Genomic DNA, 21,231 nt, shown 5'->3' on the forward strand with positions numbered 1-21,231 from the left:
CGCGCTGAAGTCATCTTCAAAAATTCATTTCCCAGATGCGCAAGTGCCAAAGCAGAGCCGCTTTGACTGACAGAAGCTTGAGCACAACCTGATCCACAGGTTCAAACGGGGCTTTAACTACTGTGCGGAAAACCAGAGAAATCCAGGGCCGCCCTCGGGGGTTCCGTGTCAGATGGATGGCTAAATACTCATCTGTCACCAAATCTTAAGGACAGGAAATTGTTGTAGTCAACCAACATTGGAGGCCACCATGAGTAGCTTGTGGAGAAGAGTTAAACAAATCCAGGGGGGGGGAAGTAGAGTGTCTCCAGTTTGTCAATTTTGGTCAAAGGGAAGGGATAAGCAATGCAATTATAAGTAAGGAAGACAACACATATTGGATATGTATTTTCTCTTCCAGGTTACTAATAAGGGAAGTGAATGGTTAGATTAAACTAACAATTTTTGCAATGTCATGAAGTGTTGCTGTGGCAGTAAATACTACATCATCTCATTAGTGAGGAACTTCAGCCTTTTTTACCACTGACTACATAGACCTTACGATTTATGACACTTCCCACACTATTATTTACCTTTTCCATATTATGATAAACGTTACTAGAGCTGGGGCTATCTAATATTTTTACAATTTATTATTGGATACAGTACCGCATTCGCATAATCAAAAATGTATTTTGCATCATCAATAATGCTAATAATGTGCAGGTGTTAAATTTGTCTGTTGTAGTAGCCTTTGAATGTGTGCAGCTTTTAAAGGCTGGGGCGTGGCCTGTTAAGTTTTGTTTTGTTTTTGTTCCTTTTTCCTTTCGGACAATACCCGAAAAGAAAAAGGGCTGACGGGATGAAATTTATTAATTCCCGTCCCCAGAAATCAAAAGGACGCAGAGATTCTGTCTCTTTCTTCAAGTGACGCAGGAGTCGGTGATTGAGAAAGTAGAACGGTCTGCTGTTGACTCGGGATGGCTGACTGGCTAACTGTTAGCGAGTGTGAGTGTTTTGAGTGCCTCTGGGCATCAGTTGGGGCCGTACAGATGGTGTATGAATTTGATTACTAAGTTCATTTAGTTTTGCTGACCGGGATTTTTTCTTTGGCTCAATAAAGCTATCAACAGTGCACCGGCGGCTGTGTCCATCTTTGACCACCTTTTACAGTTTACAGTTTGTTCTAACTCGCAGTGGTAGGCTATATTCCACTAGCTAATGATGACTTTACCATAGATGTTCAGTTGTGTGAGCCAGTCCTGCTTTGCAGTAGACACATCACAATTTCTCTTCTTTTTTTAATTGCAAAACGAAAAAAATATCGTTTCAGTAGTTTCATAATTAAACATTTTTTAACTTATTATAGTCAATTATTGTTGTTTAATTAAATCCTACTGCATTGTTGTTAGTTTACATAATGATAAGACAATAGTCTAATGTTCTTTATTCTTTATCATTAATTAAGAATATTTAAACAAGTGTATATTAGACATTATCAAGTAATTTTACTGAAAAAAAAAAAGCCACTGGAACAGTGTGTAAAAAAACTGCTTTTTCATCAGTCTCCAAACGAAACGATGATGGCAACACCAAAGGGTGAGTGACTCCTTCACACTTGTTCAACATTCCCACATTTCAACAGACTGTAGCTTTCCCATAGCCCTAATTAACCCTTGATGTGCCGTGACTCACAAGACGGACTTGCAAACAAACCAGATGAAAATAAACCGCAAATGCTTGCTGGCATGCCGCAACGGTTGCTGTTCTTGTTGTCTTTCTTGTTGTCTTGGTAGAACTCTTTGGGGAAAATCAGAGCGAGTAGTGGATCTACATAAATAAATGCCAAGTGGACTTTATTACCATCAAGGAGTTTTAGATTTGACGTAAAGGATATTATAATAGCCGGCACGCATTTCTGCTGACTCAAGGAGAAGGTTGACAGAAGGCCACAGGCAGTACTGACGTTACATTAGATTTACTGTATGTGTTTTGCAGGTCCTGAGGTTTGAAAAAATATATACATAAACGGCTCTTTCCAGCTCAGGACCCTAAAAGCCCATTTTAAATATATATTTGTCAAGCTCACAAATCTTAAAGGATAGATAATTATGGTATAAAAAGCTGTTGGAGCGTATAATTTGGGTCTCCATTTTTTTTCAAGCCATATTGCTATTCAGGCAGAGGAAAAAGAGGGTATCGCTATGAGATGGAAAACAGCATTAACTCGACAACGTCAATCCGGCCAGCTATAATCATAATACAAATAATTCCTAATGGCCGTGTCTTGCTTAAGATAAACTGACAGCTGACGGCAAAATGATGTATTCGAAAGTGATTTGGAAATGTCCAGAATGATTCCTTTGCAAATTATTACAACGGCAGAATGTAAATCTGGGTACACGGGTACCGACAACCGGGTCAAATTGGAGTATTTTACCTCACTTGCGATGAAAGTCTGCAATGGCTCAATGATCAGATCTCGCTGAAAGACTTTCCAGACCAATTATACTTTGGTGTGGCATGCGTGAAGTGTTTTTTTCCCCATTTTCTACTACCCTTTCTCCTTCTTTGTATTTTTGGGGCTGTCTGGATGCACTAACGTGCTGCGTCTGCACCACCGCATTATTGAAGTTCGGCATTCACCTATTTGCATATTTTTGGGGGCGACCAATCATCTAGTCGAGAGGAAAGAGTACGCAATTTATTTAGACATGCCCCAGGATGATTATTTCTTTATTTTTGTGGCAAAATACTGTGCTCAGTATATATGGCATTGAATGCATTCTCGCATCCCTCTTACATTTGTAAAACGATCACTTAAGTTACAATGAAATATAACGGGGTGCCCCAGGGTTCCTGTCTTGGACCAATGTCTTGTTATTAAAAAATGTTGTTGTTTTTTTAAATGCCGTGAAATAGCATGTAAGGACTCGAACATTGCTGGACATTTACACATTCTTGACATGTTTTCTATGAAGAGGAAAAGATTATTTGGCTCATTGGACAGCAGGAAATAATCTAACTTTAGGCTCTCTGGAGAAATGTTAAAACCCTCACATGGGAACTATTCATTGCACTCCAAATTTCACATTAGAATTTTAGAAATAGAATATTTTTGGAGCATGCAGACTAAAAGTAAAACATGTGGAAGGGCTCATAGAGAGCCACTTTTAACACACTGTCATCTCTCTGCTGCCAAGCCAGTCCCTGAGCCAGCTATGGGAAAGCGTCAAAGTTCCCCCGATTACAGACATTTCCTTCCTGCGCCATACGCAGCCATGCCAGGAATGGCTGCACTATTTACTCAGGCCCGGAGCGAGTCGAGTCCAGATCCCACACCCACATGGCATTTGCATCACGGCGCGCAAAGGCCACAAGCTTTCCTTGGGGGAGCATTCCCTCACTGTCCACATAGAAGGAAGAAAAACAACAACAACAACAACATAATTCTTCTTCTGCTTGGTCAGGATGCATTCGAATGACTCAAGCAGGTTATGTCATATGAGTTGGGAGACCGTGGGATCTGAATATTTCACTTTTAATATATATACACACATATAATATAATAGGCTACTTACCTAAAACATTGCCTGTAAGGTTCATTTAAAAAAAACTGTTTGACTCTCAAACTAATTATTTTATTGGCAACATTAGAGGTTTGCAAACAATCCAATTGATGGCTTATTTTAGATCCAAAGGGGAGGTTTGTTGTTTTCAAAAGGTTCAATGTGATGTTTCCAGGCGCTAATATATCACTGCACCACAAAGTAACTGAAAACATTATCAACATGAGACCTACAGAAGAATCTGAAGTACTGCTAATGTGGTTTAGAATACATAAACAAAAAAAAAAGAAGAAAAAAAGGATACATCATTCCAATCCGGAACATTTATTTTGGGAGCTGCGAGAGCTAATAAAAGACGTGGTGAAGTTAAAATATAACAACACATCCATCACCGTGGCGGATAAAGTGATAAAATGGCTCTCTGAGTAAATAGCTGCTCAAAGTTGACTTTTCATATCTCTCACGTAACATGGTCTGGAAGCCTGCTCACGACAGTTCACAGACCACTGCTGCCCTCTACTGTGAGGTCCTGTATATGCATCTTCAGCCATTTTAATAAACTTCCCTCACATAGTTACTGAGCTCAAATGTTGGGTAGTTAAAGGATATAGGAAATGTAGTGATGTGGAAAAATGATAAAAGCTGAATTTGGTCCTGGGTAGTTTAAATGTCTAAAAAGTGCTAACATGCTAACAGTTGGTTGGTTGGTTTTTAACATAATAGAAAGTGACCGAAAAAGAGAAGGTGGCATGGTCGATTGGTTAAGATTTTACACCTTGCCCTGCATTCAGATAGTATTTCTAATTGCAGCGGATCAAACGCTAACTTTCTAACAGTTGGTATGCTAACAAACTGCAAAATAGTGATGAAAGTTTGGCAAGCGCAATTGTCCATGATCAGCTGAACAGTTTGACATTGGAATTGTTTGAATCCGCCACACTATGTGAAAGAAAAAGTGTAGTCCTAATTGATTTGGCAGTGTTTCTTTCGAAAATTTGGAAAGTAAAACAAAGTTCTCAAGATGTCCTGAATGGACTGAATATTGTTGAATTGGTTGAGACTTGGAAGGAGTCGGTGAATTTGTTTAACTGATCTTCAACATTCACACACTAAAGACATTACTTTGCATTGATGTCTTTGGAAATTTGAGCCCATCTATTCCCTTTGTTGTGTGAATATGTGCCGTTCAATTATATCCGAGTCCGAGCCTTTTTATATTACCTTTCCTCTGTCCCAAATATGAAAAGCTTTTTATGAAGCTATCAGAGCGAGATAATTTGATTTTACCCAGCAATTGTCAAATGTAGAATTATCAAGATGTTCTTAAATCTCAAACCACATTATTAGAAGAGGCCATAATAAGGGGCGCCTCCATTCAAATTCATATATATTCATATCTATGGGTACGACCACAAAAATGAAAATGGAGAATTACTCAAGCAAAGATGATCCAAAGAAAATCATTTAGAGTGTGACCAGGCCTGAGACATTTGAGAGATGGGATGTTGTCATTTGGCTAAAAATGTTCAATCTCCAACCTCTTCCATCTCATGGCACAACAAACATTCATTTGAACTTCAACATCACCTGTTGGTCATTATTAGTCATTTCAAAAATTAATAAATGTTGAATGGAAATACATATATATATATATATATATATATATATATATATATATATATATATATATATATATATATATATATATATACGGTACGATATACTTTTATTTTACACGTGTGGAACTTTTTCCTGGACTCCGTCCAGCTGCAGTTTACAGTAAAGAAAAAAAAACAACAGAATAGAAAGAGATAAAATTAAAATTAAATAAGAAGTGCAGCAATAAGTAGAAGACTTCCCAGAAGTCTTCACAGAAGTATACATGTGTAGAGAAGTACATACATGAGGACTGCACACACCCACATACACACACACACACACTCCTATATGTATATATATATATATATATATATATATATATATATATATATATATGTATATACACATGAGTATGTACAGCACGGCTGCATATATTCCACACACACAACATTGCACCATATATCTTATTGCACTGAGTTAATGTCGGTTGGTAAGCAGCTTGATGGATGTCGGCAGGAATGAGTTCTTGTAGCGGTTCAGCCTGGTTCTGGGGGCCCTCATGATGCAGAATGTGAGTCGGATCAGTAACAATTTTCTGTGCCAGTCCGGTGACGGACCGCTCATAGAGCATCTATAGGGAAGGATGATTCCTGACCCCCATGATCTTCATGGCAGTCCGCACCAGACTGGCAATCTGTGACCTTGACTGCACAGTCAGGTTGCCGTACCAGGCCGCAATGCCGTATCTGATGATACTTTCCAATGCAGCCCGGTAGAACAACAGCATGATCCTCTGCTCCACTCCATAGACCCTAAGTCTGCGTAGGAAATAGAGACGCTGTTGGAGTTTGGAGCAGAGACTTCCAACATGTACCCTCAAGCTGAGTGTGTTGTCTTGTGGACCCCCAGATACCTGTATGAACCCACCTGGCTGATGTGATTGCTTTTAATGTGTGGCCTGTGGTCACCAACAGTTTTTGGATCACATATCACCTCCTCTGTCTTCCCCACATTGAGCACAAGATGATTCTGGTCACACCACTGGACAAATTTCTCTATTTCTGAGAAATAGTCCAGTGGGCTACCGCCGGCCTGCAGCAAGCTGACGATAGCTGTGTCATCAGAGAACTTAATGATAAAGTTCTCTGGGTGTGATGTCACACAATCATTTGTGTACAACGTGAAGAGGACCGGGGAGCTGACGCAGCCCTGTGGGGCGCCTGTGCTTATCAATCTGGGTTCCGAGAGGGAGCTATTGACCCTGACTTGCTGTGTCAGGAAGGAGTGATACCACCTCGAGATGTACGGGTTCACATTCATCGCCTTCAGTTTACCCAAAAGCAGGTGCGGCTGCATTGTGTTGAACGCTGAGCTAAAGTCAACAAACAACACGCGTGCATAAGCTTTAGGGCCGTCTAGGTGTTTGCTGACCAGATGTGTGATGCTGTTGATAGCATCGTCAGTGCCGCGACCCTGCTTGTAGGCAAACTGAAGGGAGTCTAAGTGTGCATCCACCTCCCCCCTGAGCAGGGTCATCATCAGCCTCTCGAAACACTTCATGACAATGGAAGTTAGAGCCACAGGCCTGAAGTCATTATTGGCCACAGGACATTGTTTTTTAGGAACCGGGGTGATTACTGATTTTTTCCAGAGACTGGGAATGGAGTGTGAGTCCACAGATCTCTGGAAGATGGGCTGCCATGCCGCTGTGAGCTCTTCTGCACAGGATTTTAGCAGAAAGGCAGATATCCCATCCGGTCCTGAGGCCTTTTTTGTACAGACAGACCTAAAAGCAGATTGGACTTCATGGGGATGAATCACCAGCCTTGAGTCCTGCTCATTCACTGAAATGGACCTCAGGACCTCCCCACATTCAGAGGAGAAGTCCTGGGTTTCGAATCTTAAATAAAAGTCATTCAACTCCCTTGCCTTCTGGAGGTCATTTAGGGTGCTGAGGCCTTTTTGAGCAGGAGTCAAGTTGGTGATCCTCCTCATGTTGTCCCACATTTCCTTGGGTGTTTTTGTTAGCAGCAAAGTGTTGTTCTATAGTCTCTTTGTGCTTCCTTTTTGCTTCTTTAAGCATGTGTTTGAGTTCTTTTTGAACCAGTTTGAGCTGGGCTCTGTCCTGGTTTTTAAACGCCCTTTTTTTGCGGTTAATACAGTCTTTAACCTCCTCAGTAATGTACGGTTTGTTGTTGGGGTAAACAGTTATTTCCTTTGTTGGTATGATGTTGTCCACACAGAATTGAATATAGTCAGTTACAGTCACAGCAGCAGTATCCACATCCAGCCCATGAAAGGTATTCCACTCCGTGCATAGGAAACATCCTTTAACGGTCTCAATGCTGTCTTGAGACCAGATTTTAACAGTCTTTCTTGATATATATATATATTAACTGAGTTCTAATCTGACGTTCGGCCACACTGCAGGTCTTAATGCTCAATTCCGATTTTTTGAGTAAGTGTTCACATTACCTATTAATTGCGACCTCGGTCCGTCTGCTGTGTGGACGTAATGCGTCCCCAAAGTGACCAGCATGCGCACAAGAAGATACAACGTCACTCACAACAGCCACCATGAATGGAATATGTGTTTCTAATTCCCAGTGCACGAGTGTGTGTGGTCAGCGCAATCTCCCTATTGGAAATATCATTAATTCATTTCAAATGTGTTCACTGCGCTGCCCATGGATCTGCATGTTTTCCGATTCCATTTGGAGGTGATGATGGAAACACCTGCGACTCCCCCCCGAGCTCCAATTTAGCCATCCTTCGTGTGTGTGTGTGCGAGTTTATATCACATCAAGGGGACCATTTCCTGGGTTTTTACTATCATTGTGGGGATCACGTGTCCTTGTGGGGACATTTTGGTGGTCCGCATGAGTCCAAACCTCTTTTTGAGGGTCAAAATTTGGTTTTAGAGTTTAGGTTTGAATTGGGTTTTGGTTGAGGTTAGGGTAAGGGTCTAAGAAATGCATTATGTCAATGAGATGTCCCCACTAGAAATGTAAACCCAACGTGTGTGTGTTTGTGTATTTGTAACTTTGTGTGGTGTATATCCCGGGTTTTCACTATCATTGTGAGGACCAGGTGCTTTGTGGGGACATTTTGGCCGGGCCTCACAAGTCAAGACTTCTTTTTGAGGGTCAAGATGTGGTTTTATAGTTTAGGTTTGAATTTGATTTTAGTTGTGGTTGGTTAGGCAATCAGTTATGATGGTTAAGGTTAGGGTACGAATTTGTGTGAGAATGTATGTGGTTTCTCTGATATGTCAATATGAGACTTTTTACAAAATTGTGTACAACTTTTTTCTCAACAATATTTTTTCTGGAACATGTATAACTTTTTATCTTGATATCTAGATGACTAACTCGATAAAACACACAACTTTATTCTCGTAAAATTACGACTTAATCTCGTAGTATGATTATTTTATTTTCGGTGTGCACAATGGTGGAAAGTGACCACTTGTCACCTGTGCAATGTTCATTAAATTCCAAGCAAATGCACGAGAAGTAATCTTGTCTGTTAAAGTCGTACCTGCACAGTGAAAGCAATTGCACCCTGCCGAAACCTTCCTCCCCTAATGGGGGTTCCTAATGGGGAGGATGCCGTCAGAGCGCCTCTACTTATTTCCTGCGGCCGCCTTGCTGCCTTCACGAGTCTCCGGTGTCTTGTCAGGCTCATTATGGCGAGACGAGAGTTCCCTTCTGCTCTAAAGACGTGAGCTTCAAGGGCCCTAACGAGCCTACTTGCCTGCACAATGTGTGGACACTGCTCGGACGCTAGATGTTGGAACTATCACTGATTATTCATGCATACAAATGTTTCAATAGTTGCCCTATAATGGGCAGCGGCCTTAGATTTGGACTTTTTATGTATTGGAGCAATTAACTCATTCACTGCCATTGACGGCTATAGACGTAAAAAATTCATCTGAACTATTTCTATTAGTTTAAATTTTTTTCCACTTTTGTTAACACGAGTATGAAAACCTAGATTTTTTTTATTGTACATTTAGAACAGATATAAAATTTGTGATTAACTCATTCACTGCCATTGACGGCTATAGACATAAAAAAAATCATGTGATTAATTATGATTAAAAATTTTAAGCGCCTGACGTCCCTAATTTTTAATAATCTTTTCTTTTTTCTTTTTAAATCATGTCAGGCGATTACAATTTTTGATGGTAATTAACTGCATGACTTCAATAGTTAACTCACGATTAATCACAAATTTTATATCTGTTGTAAATGTACAATAATTTTTTCCCCTAGGTTTTCATACTCTTGTTAAACAAAAGTGGAAAAAAATGTAAACTCATAGAAATAGTTCAAATGAATTTTTTACGTCTATAGTCGTCAATGGCGGTAAATGAGTTAAAAGCATTTACATAATATGCCCCTCCAGTGGATGTACAACTGGAATTGCTAAAAAAATAAAAAATAAATTAAACTGTGCATATATCGATTCAAGGCTAAAATATACCAAAACTAGACAGGAAGTTGCACACAAACCAACAAGGCCATCATGCAGATGCAGTGATCAAGATGCATGTGACTTGACCTTGAACAGTGTCCTCTAGATTAGGAGTGCCTTGAAAAGTGACAGAGGACACCAGTGAGGTCTCGCTGAGGTCTCGAGTTGGTGCCATGTAATGTGAAACACGGCACTTCGATCAGGCCTATTTTCAGACCACACTTTTTTTTTCTTTTTTTCCCTCCCAACGAGAGCAAAGCTGATTTGTCTGACAAGCACGGGAGCACAATTTTGGCAGTGGCACACACACACACACACACACACACACACACGCACACACACACACACACAAACACACACGTTGAAGTCGTTTCCTGCCAATGAACAACTGTTCATCTACGTTAACCAGTTATTTGTTTCGTCACCAGACCAAGAAGTAGGGATCCTCTTTGACCATTTTGGTAGTGGCAGCAAATTGGTTCTGCATGATTGTCAATCGCAAGTTTAGGGTTGAATCATGTCAGTTTTGGTCCGGATTTATCCATTTGAAAAGAGACATTAGAAACATTTTTAAGGATTAAAAAAAAAAAAAAGTTTTTAAAGTCTTTTTTATTATTAAAATGATAATAGTATGAGAATATAGCCATACATATAAGATGAAAATCTCTATTTTTCAAAATAAGCTTGTGTATTTTAATTTTTTTTATTTTCAAGATGAAGTTGTACATTGCACGAGTGAAACTAAATAATAGGGACGTGCCAAAAAAAAAAAATCGATTCTCATAAGAATCGCAATTCTCATTTAGTACGATTCAGAATAGATTTTAAATGTCCCAAAATCGATTTTATCTAAATTATTTTATACTGTCTTGACTTTTTCTGTGTGTGCCTTTATTTGGAGCGCTATTCATGTTGGCCACTGAGGGGCAGTGTGATTCCACGCGGTCTAATACACTGTTAAGTTGTAGCCACATTAGAGAGTAGAAGGAAAAAGTCACGATCAAGTTATTCCAATAAAAGTTTAAAAAAAATCAGCGTGGAGCCGTTCTTTTGAGTGATAAAAGTGCTGCGAGTAGCGCGCTAATTAGCATTAGCGAGTAGATCATTACAATTCCTTGCACATCTATAGAAGCAAAAATCATTGTCAATCAAATAATTTTGAATGAAAAATCGATTCTGAATCGAATCGCATAACCAAAAATCTGAATCAAATCGAATCGTGAGACATTCAAAGATTCCCACTCCTACTAAATAATCAGTATTTTGGCATGTCAACATCTGATTATCATCAGAGAAGCATTGAATCGTTTGCAATTCTGTATTGCCTTGTTTTTAATTCAAATTGTAAAATTTTTAATGCTCTCAGTTTTTAATGCTCTCACTTTGCCATGTTTCTGGCCCAAACCCTCCCCCCCCCCCAGATATAGCCTACTTATTTTAGGAAATTGTCTTTAATACTTAATATTTATGGCATTCAGCCTACTCTAATGAAAGATCTCACATGAACTAAAGAAATGTGTTCAAATGTCCACATCTTGTTAGACAATTCAATGATTGAAATAAAAGCCATTTTAATTAAAGCTTAAAGAACAAACTAAATGTCCGCCCCGCAAATCCACCTGTGACCTTTGCAAGCACACGGATCCCTCCGTCTCTGAGCCGTCCACCTCATCGTAATGATGCTCAGCTGTGATAGCAGATCACGGAAGATCAGGGCTGCCTCCGTTCTCGCGGTCATCGCCGCTGTTTCTTCTGTTACCATGACGACATTTCCCCTGCACTCCACCGCCTCTTTGATTGCTTGCCAACTGAAGAGGAAGACAAAAGGGAAAAATGTCAGTGCTCGTGGCATCACCAGCAAACGATACAGTATGTGTTATAATATAATATGTTCACATGCCATAACACGTTAGCCATGTTTCATGTTCACTATTCATCGATCTACCGGTACTCATTTTGTCACTTGATATTAACTCATTCACTGCCATAAATTCCTTAAAAAAAAAAAAAAGATTATTAAAAATTAGGGGCTAGAGGCGATTAAATTTTTTCATTGCAATTAATCGCATGACTTTACTAGTTAACTCACGATTAATCACACATTTTATATCGGTTCTAAATGTACAATAGAAAAATTCTAGGTTTTCATGCTCTTGTTAACAAAAGTGGTGAAAAAATTTTAAATTAAAAAAATTGTTAAAATGAATTTTTGATGTTTATAGCCGTTAATGTCAGTGAATGAATTTAAAAAGAAAAGAAAAGAAAAGAAAAGATAATAAACTCGGGGCGTCAGGCAACTCGTGATTAATCACAAATTTCATATCTGTTTTAATGTGCAAAAAAAAAAATTCTAGGTTTTCATACTCTTGTTAACAAAAGTGGAAAAAACTGTTAAACTAATAGAAATAATTTAAATGAATTTTTGAGCCGTTCATAGCCGTCAATGGCAGTGAATGAGTTAAAAAGTGGACATATTATGGGAATTTACCGTTTTGATGGCTTGTATACAAATAGTTGGGTCTCTGTAGTGCCTGCCCACCCATCAAGTATGAAATTAACAGCCACGTAAATCTTTTGTTATCTACCCATTTCTGAAAATGTGCTTGTAAGTAAGCCCTTCTGGACTTCTGTTCACTAGAGCTAATTTACATTATAACCAATCCCAAAAGCCAGTTTTTCACTCGGCTGTCAAGCAGATTAGCTTTAGCCAATAGCTAACTGGCACACATGATATTATTTGTCTATGTTGTCAACATAGGAGGTGTGGCGGCTATTTAAATTTGCCCGCACTAATTGACAATGTGCACCTCAGCATCTTGGTGATGAAGTGCTGCCTCCGCAAGTGAAAATATAATTGAATCCTCAAAGGATGGACATGGTTAAATTACCCAGGTGCTATTCACTTTGGAGGTGTGAACATCTGCTCTGGAGGGAGTTTCAGAGCATCCACAAAAACTCACTTGAGTTGTTGCTTGTCACATTTTTGAAAAACAGTCACAAGATGGGTTGGAAAAGATGACGCAGATGATAGTCCTTAGGGTACATAGTCACAACGCCCTAACACCGTCCCAAGATGTCTACATTTCCATGAGACAGAACTGCCCCTCCAAAAACCGCCATTTCAAGGAGTGTGATGAAAAGTACATTCTTTATCCTTAGCATATGTTGATGAGAGTTTATTTCTACACCTGGGAACTGTTTTAAAATTGTGTGTGTGTGTGTGTGGGGGGGGGGGGGGGGGCAGATCTCTTCTTTTGTGAGAAACACCAAATACAAACTAGTAGCAGCTTATGTAAGTTTAGTCGCCTGTGTAATTCAACAGCCCTCCATCAAGCGCCCTCAGAAAGCCTTTGAAAGTAGGATAATAGCACATGATGCAGTGCAATGGACAGTGACATTTAAAAAGGGAAGTGTTGGCGGGCTAATGGTGGAACCATCTTCTCCAGTCAGGAAATTACACTTTCAACACGATCCTCAAATTATTATTATTATTTTTTACACAGGATCCTCCATATCTGTACCATTTTCTGGCACATTTGCACGACTCCAAAGGAACGAAAAATGTTTCCCAACTTTTAATGAGATAAGTACCTTGGAAATACCTCAAGACACACCACCAAATATAAATGTCATTAACAGCATGCACAGAAATAATGATTTTGCAATTGAAGAAAAACACACAGTGAGATCCTAAGTAATTTGAGCGCCAATTAAGTGAATTTTCCTCGCCACACCTGATGACATGAGCTTTTAAAACAATGCTTAAGAATATCATCACAAAAAATGCATCACTATTTGCCATGAATTCATTTCAAACAAAATCCAACTAAATAGTCAACTGTAGGGTTGGGAGGGTTACTTTTAAATTGTAATCCATTACAGTTAGAAGTTACCTGCTAAAAAATCTAGTTAGTAACGTCATCCAAGTACCATAATATTAAAGTAATGTAACTGGATTACTTTTAGATTACTCCAATATTGAGTATGCTCATGAAGACAAAATGAAAATAAATATCACCACAATATATATTCTATACAATGTGCCCCTGCTATTTGCGAGTGATAGGGACCCGGGCAGCCTACAAATAGCAAAAATCCTTTGTAATTAAAAAGCATGTAGGCTATAGATAGATAGATAGATAGATAGATAGATAGATAGATAGATAGATAGATAGATAGATAGATAGATAGATAGATAGAAACAATGAAGATGACGATGTGTGACATCAACTGCAAAATTAACTTTTATCCCAGTCACAAGTTTAGCCGTGTATATGTTGTATATGATGTTTAAATAGTGAATTGGTGAAAGGAAGATTTGTTTGGAAGGTGTAACTCACATTATGGTTGTAGGCTAGCGGGCTAGCTAGCAAGAAGCTACAGCGCGTAGCATGCCGCTGGACTCTCAGCTCAAACTTTCGCTCCTTCAGCAAGATGAGTAACTTTCAGTGTATACCGGTTGCCATTTCCTCCTCCCGTCCGTGAAGCTTTTTCAAACTACCTGCGTGTGGAGGACACGACTAGTCAGTTCGTTCGTTCGTTTGTTCCCACCTCCCCAACAACGGTCCCAATCTCTCTCTGTCTCTCTTGCACTCTCTTTCATCGTAGAAATCGTAATCCTCGAAGTAATCCCCATTTTTAATAAATCTACCTGTAATCTGATTACATGTATTTTCCTGTAACTGTAAGGGAATACAGATAAAAAAATTGTAATCTGATTACGTAACGGCGGTACATGTATTCCGTTACTCCCCAAGCCTGCAACTGTAATTGTGTCAACATTGTTTTAGGACTGCAGGGTGGCTTACTGGTTAGCATGTTCACTTCCAAGTTTGGCGATTGAGGGTCAAATCTCGTTATAAATTGTACATATGCAGCGGCTTCTTTTCCTACAAATCACAGGACGATGTTGTCAGCTATCTTGTGTTCATAGCACATTGAATTCTAACCTCAATAGGACAATCATGATAGAAAATGAATGGATGGATGTTTTCAGGGATTGTGAAATGCTCTACTTACTAAAACACATGAAGGAATGATGCAGTTATTTGTGGCGCGGATGTGTATAATCCTGCCTATTATGACCCTGTTCTGTAAATTAACACTTTTGAAGTCCTGCTTCCTGTCAACCTTTTCTCGACGGCGATATTAAAAGCATCCGCTTTCAAAGAACAGATAAATATAGCGGCCCAAATGAGCAGAATTAGATTAGACCGTCTTTGAACGGAAGCAGACTTCAACGCAGATCACAGTAAGTGATGAATATTCTGCATGTCGACGGCGGCATCAAAGTCTTTTGGGGCTTGTCACGACGAGGTTGAACGTTCATGTTCGTCACCTTAACTTCTTGTGTGTTAATTTACTCCACCGTTGTGGACTCTCCTCTATACCAACAGCATGTTTGAACACTCATCTTTTGTACAGCATAAAAGACAAGGCCTGTGTGTTATTCATTCAATGGAAAGTCATTATGTGAAAAGACCTGGACGTTTAATTACGCCCTCTCCCTCTGTGTCAGAGAAGAATTACAGGCACCCTGGTTGGCCCACCCGATCCCACGCCTAAAGGACGTCGCAGCGGGCGCGTTTCATGCGGCTGTCATGCTCTCACTGCACTTTAGTAGGAAATTGTACAAAAGAAAGCACCGAACAAGGTGATGTAACCCAAATTAGGATGTTGCGAGTTGGAACGTGCTTAGTGACGCACTAGGCTAACAGAGTAGCAAAGTCATAATTATAGTAAATACTCATGTATACAAAAATTCAAGGGGCGAAATATAAACAAAAATTAAGTGATAAACATGAGCATACCTTGACTTACGAGTACCCCAACTTTGGTGTTTTTCACAATTTACAAGAGTTTGATTGGTCAATGTGTGTTTTTTTGACTTTGTGCTGTGATCCAAAAGATTTGTTAAGAGCGAGTTCCAGCTATGCCGCCATAAAGTGGGGGGGGGGGGAAATGGAGTAGTTAGTTATTGTGATGCCCTTACATGTGAGCAAGGAGAGCCAACAATGCACTTTCAGTCGTTTATTCAACGAGATATAGAGTTAGACTAAAAAAATACAGACCAAATACACACTTGCAATACTTTGTGTCATGATTTGGGTTGAGATTGGGTTCGTTTTTGTTTTACTTCTGTCATGGCTCGGGTTTAGTTTTGGTTTAGTTTAATTTTTGTCCTTAAGTTTCGGTCATGTTTTGTCATATTATTAGTGTCTCGTCAAGCCTGATCATGTCCACTTTGCCTGCCCTTCCTCGTGTGTCAACCAATCAGCACCCTCTACCACTTGTGTCTTGCCCAAGTGTGTCTCGTTGTGTCAATTAGTGTGTATGTATTTAGGCCCCCTCCACACGAAAACCTATTTCGGAGCTTGACACCGATAACTTTTGGAACCGGGCTCCAGAGTGGAAAGATTTCAAAACGCACCCCATACGTTCCAATGTGGACAGCGGGATACTCCTCCAGCGATGACGTAGTGGTGCAGCTTGATGACGACGCATTGTCGTAGTTTGATGACTTATGCTCCAATTCTCGCGTGACTGCGGGCGAACCGCCAGTCTGTCAACAACAATGGCGGATAGCCGTGTTGTAGTCGTTTTGCGCAACCTCTTTAGCCAAGGCCAGCCCAGGGCATAGGCAAACTAGGTGGTTGCCATCTAGTGGAGGGGGCGCCAAATTGCAGGGCAAATAAATAAATAAATTTAAAAAAAAAAGCTAAAAAATATTTCCTCAGGTTTTCTAAAATAAAATGTGTAAATGACCCTGCTATTATTTTTGTTTTTGCATTTTATTGTGCAATTATAATATAGTTGATACTTTCAATTTGAAGGATACAGGAAAACATCTCATAAATCGGTAGGAACTGACGTAAGTAGCCGGCGTACTGCCAGTAGCGCCTTCTTCCAAGTGCAGAGAAGACGTGTGCGCGCAACAGGAAATCAGAGAAAACTGAAGTTTACAACTAATTCAGTGAACGATTCTTCAGCACCTGGCTGAGAAGGGAACAAGGTTCATATTGGAGCAATGTTTCATTGTTTAACTAAAATTGCTATATTTCATGTTCTTTGTGTAATTTACTGCATAGTAAAACATTACCGTTTTTCGTCCACAGGAGTGTGCTAACGCTCATTGGAAAATATTTAGCAGCGTTATTGCTGAAGATTTTGTTTTATTGACTAAGAATCTGTATTTCTGTATGGTTTATTTTTGTTTTAAGGTATTTATAAAGGCGACAGGCAATGTTAAACTGTTTATTTACAATATAAATTGTACTCAAGAGATTGTCAAGGCCCGGCATTGTCTTCTCCTGTGTTCGTCTCACTGATCTGTATGTACTATTGGATAGCCGATAGCCCATACACGCCCGTGAAAGCCGTTGAAGCGACAGGGCGGCCATCTTACTCCTCCCATCTCGCGAGCGGACTACTGTATAAACTATACGTATACGTACAGATTAGACATCGACATATTTCAATACTGTAAATGTATAGGATCGTATGCCGAGAAATGTTTCCTGGGAGAAGTAATACGGCTTCAAGAGTCTTGGCCTATCGGCTATTCAGCTCAGTGGTTTATCTTCTTCCCTGATTCTTCTTCTACGCTTTCCGTTAACTCCCTGTGGCTGCCCTACAGTGCTACTCCAGACTTGGCATATTCATTACATCCATTAAACGTCCTCAGCATCTCCTTTTGGACACTTTCATGTTTTCAAACGTCTCTGTGTTGTGGCATCACGAGGGGACGTGTAGTGGAGGGCCGCTACATTCCTTTTCAGAAGCCAGGGCCTCGCACCAAAACGGCCGCCCATCAGGACACTACATCTCCCAGGATGCCTCACAACACCACCAGGTGTGGTCACTTAGGCCCCTTGATTAAATCAGGCCTGGCTGATTGGAATAAAAAGAGAACAACTGTTGGCTGGACTAGAACAGAAGGATTGCAACAACCTCAGACTTTCAGATTTACTCTTTATTACAACATTGATTAAGCGACACAATTGTTTTAAAAACCCCAATGATTTCCTCCACCCTGACCGCCTGGTGGAAGGCACTGGAAATCCCAAAATCCCAATTGGAGCCCTGCTTTTTTCTGCTACAAAGGTTCTTGTGAGGAGTGCACAAAGAAAATAGAAAACTACTGTCACAGTTGTCCTGATTGTCAGTTGAATGCACCCAAACAGTCATATAAGAATCAACTCATCCCTCTACCAATTATAGAAACTTCTTTCGAAAGGGTGGGAATGGACATTGTAGGTCCACTGCCCAAGAGTGCCCGTGGACACCAATACATATTAGTGATTATTGACTTGCAACCCCGGTACCTGGAAGCCATCCTCTTACGAAAAGCAAACACTACTCAGATAGCCAAAGAACTTTTCTTCTTCAGCAGCCGGGTGGGGCTGCCAAAAGAAATTCTTACAGACAAAGGTACCCCCTTTATGTCAAGAGTTACCAGAGAGGTGTGTACTCTTTTGCAAGTAAAACAGTTGAGAACCACTCTCAAATGTATGGGCTAGTAGAGAGGGTGACTCTCAAAGCAATGCTGAGAAAGGCCATCGACAAGGATGGAAGAAATTGGGACCAGCTTCTCCCCTATCTCTTGTTCGCAGTAAAAGAAGTTCCACAGGCTTCTACAGGCTTCTCACCTTTTGAGCTGCTACATTCCCACAAACTGCAAAAGAGACGTGGGAGGAGCAACCCTGTCCCCACCGCACCAAGATTGAACACGTGTGAGCCATGAGAGACAAAATGGCCGCGGTGATGCCCATTGTGAAGGAACACATGGTGAAAGCCCCATAGTACTGATAGACAAACCCGACAACACAGTACGTTTCTGTAATGACTTTCGGAAAGTAAATGAAGTGTCGGAGTTTGACGCCTATCCCATGCATCGGGTTGATGAACTAATTGAAAGTTTGGAGAATGCACGATTCATAACTACTCTTGATCTCACTAAGGGATATTGGCAGATTCCTTTGCCTGCAGAGTCAAAGGAAAAGACGGCCGTTGCCACTCCAGGAGGTTTGTAGCAGTACTGCATGTTCTAGAATCTTTTAGACAAGCCGATCTAACATTTAACCCCAAGAAATTTAAACTGGCGTTCAGCGAGATGGACTATCTGGGGTACACTATCGGAAATGGGCTTGTAAAGCCCCAGGAGGCCAAACTTGCAGCCATTCAGAGCTGGCCAAAGCCAGTAACCAAGAAGCAAGTGAGATCCTTCCTGGGGTTAGCTAATTACTATAGACGTTTCATTTCTTAGTTTTCTGTGGTAGCTGCACCTGAAGTGGTATTTGGCAACCTGAAGAGGGCCCTGTGTTCAACACCTGTGTTGACTACCCCAGACTTCAGCAAGGAATTCGGTGTACACGCGGATGCTTCCGAGTTGGGTCTGGGTGCCGCGCTTGCCCAAGTCGACGGAAGTGAGGAACATCCCATTCTATACTTGAGTCAGAAGTTGCTACAGAGAGAGAAAAACTATGCTATAGTGGAAAAGGAATGCCTAGCAATTAAATTGGCCCTGGACACCCGCAGATACTACCTGCTGGGAAGGAGGTTCACGCTGGAGACTGATCATTCTCCTTTGCCGTGGATGGCGAAAAACAAAGAAACAAACAGCCGGGTGACAAGATGGTTTTTGAGCCTGCAGCCGTTTAACTTTCCTGTTGTACACAGGCCAGGAACCAAACATGGCAACGCAGATGCATTGTCCCACCGTGATGCCTTTTGGTCATCTGTCATTCTGCCGAGGACGTCAGAACCGGAGGGAGGGACGCTACATTCCTTTTCAGAAGCCAGGGACTTGCACCAAAATGGCCGCTGTTGAAAAAAAAAATATTTTTCTTCCGCGTGTTCGTTTTCTTTCGGGTAGTGAGAATGTTGGTTATCCGAATGCAGGCTGATCGGTGAACAGTTCCTTCGAAGGTTTTATTTTTACAGAATATTCCGGCCACAAGCGAGTTTACAGACAAATGGCTGCATTCTTCTCGCAAGTGTCCCGATTACAGACACTTACAACCTTCTTATACTATCTTGAAGTGTGGTATCACAAAAGCCCCCACCAAACAGCCCACCTGGAGTTCACCGGACATGAGATGAGACTTTAAAAACATAATTGATTACATTGTTGTGGAAATAGATGAGGTCCCAGTCATGACGATAAAAGTTTAAAAACATCATTGATTACAGGCACTTGGCAGAAATTGCGATAACACTCACAAAGCTTTACTGAGGAAATAAGGAAAATTAAAACAGTTATGACTAAATCTGGGCAGAAGACCCTCTTCACCGCCCATCAGGACACTACATCTCCCAGGATGCCTTACAACACCACCAGGTGTGGTCACTTAGGCCCCTTGAGTAAATCAGGCCTGGCTGATTGGAATAAAAAGAGAACAAAGGAGCAGAGGAGGATGGGAGGTGGTGGTTCATAGCAGTTTTCCCCCCAAATGTCAAATTTATATGACTTTTTTTTTTTTGCATTATTTTGTGCAAAGTTTAACAATTCCATTAAAAGCATGCCCTGCAACACTAAAAGCGGTATAGAGGCATGCTTGGAAACTTTTGAAATTTTTGCAAAACAAATCAGCTCAATATGTTGCTGCTTTTCCTTTCTAGTCATACAGACGGCATTATAAAGTGTGAAAATTATTCTACTCATGAGTTTTGTTTCTTAGCACCAATGAAACCCACCAGTAGAGCGGTTCTCAAGCTGTTTTTACCACCTAAAAAATACTTCTCCAAGCACCATAATCTTGCCCTACATTATCATACAATAGCGCTAAGTATTCATCAACCTTGAGACAGATGTTTTGGTCCAAAAAGTATACATTTAAGCCACTGTAGCATTATGCACAGTTTGCACAATAGCACAGAGGCTAAATATAGAAAAGGAAACACTTTTAAAATAATGATTTCATTTCAAGTTCATCCTACTGAACCACAATTAATTTCCACATCAACCAGGTGCATCTTTGTTAATGATTTGGTATGGAAAACTGAGACTAACCTAGTTTGGCAGCAACTGTAGATGGAAGCACAGCAAAATTCATCTCATTTGTTTGGGAAAGTCGAGTGAAGCGGTCCCTTTTATGCTACCACCCTCATTATCATCTCGTAAAAACATCCCCATGGAGGTAATTGGGGTATAAACCCCCATCTAGACGGATCACGATGCTTCTCATTCACATAACAAAGTGGTCCCTGCATGAGCAGCGCTGACTCGCTAACGCTCTCTTCAGCCATACGGACGAGCTACTTCAAGACTCGCACGTCTGTTATTTAACCAGGTGGTCGTTTCGCTGTCGGGCGGTCCTCCTCCTGACTGAAGCCGCACTTGAAAGCAACTCAAAAAGTTTCTTCCTTCAGGGAGTGTAACTATTTATAGGAGACGCACGAGATGAAACAAGCCAAAAGTCCCCCGGTGGCCAATTGTAAATAAAAGTAGCCTCCCACCGCTAAGATTATTCAACATTACAAAAAAAAAGAAAAACAAAAAAAAGAGATTTCTTAAGTGGCAGATGGCAAGCATCCCTTCACCAATCTGGGGGGGGGGGGGGGAGGAAAAACATCCTCTAAAAATAAATTGCTGACTAGCTGG

General features: G+C 40.5%; 1 long non-coding RNA gene across 1 annotated transcript in view; it reads right to left on the reverse strand.

Annotated features, from left to right (window-relative positions):
- LOC144044200 (uncharacterized) overlaps positions 1 to 21,231 on the reverse strand; it is a 35,943-nt gene that overhangs the window by 6,081 nt on the left and 8,631 nt on the right. The window contains exon 2 of the long non-coding RNA XR_013291205.1: positions 11,249 to 11,437. This is a non-coding gene — a long non-coding RNA (uncharacterized LOC144044200). The remainder of the gene's footprint in view (positions 1 to 11,248; positions 11,438 to 21,231) is intronic.

Source organism: Vanacampus margaritifer, chromosome 2, assembly GCF_051991255.1.
Source record: "Vanacampus margaritifer isolate UIUO_Vmar chromosome 2, RoL_Vmar_1.0, whole genome shotgun sequence".
Lineage (NCBI taxonomy): Eukaryota > Metazoa > Chordata > Actinopteri > Syngnathiformes > Syngnathidae > Vanacampus > Vanacampus margaritifer.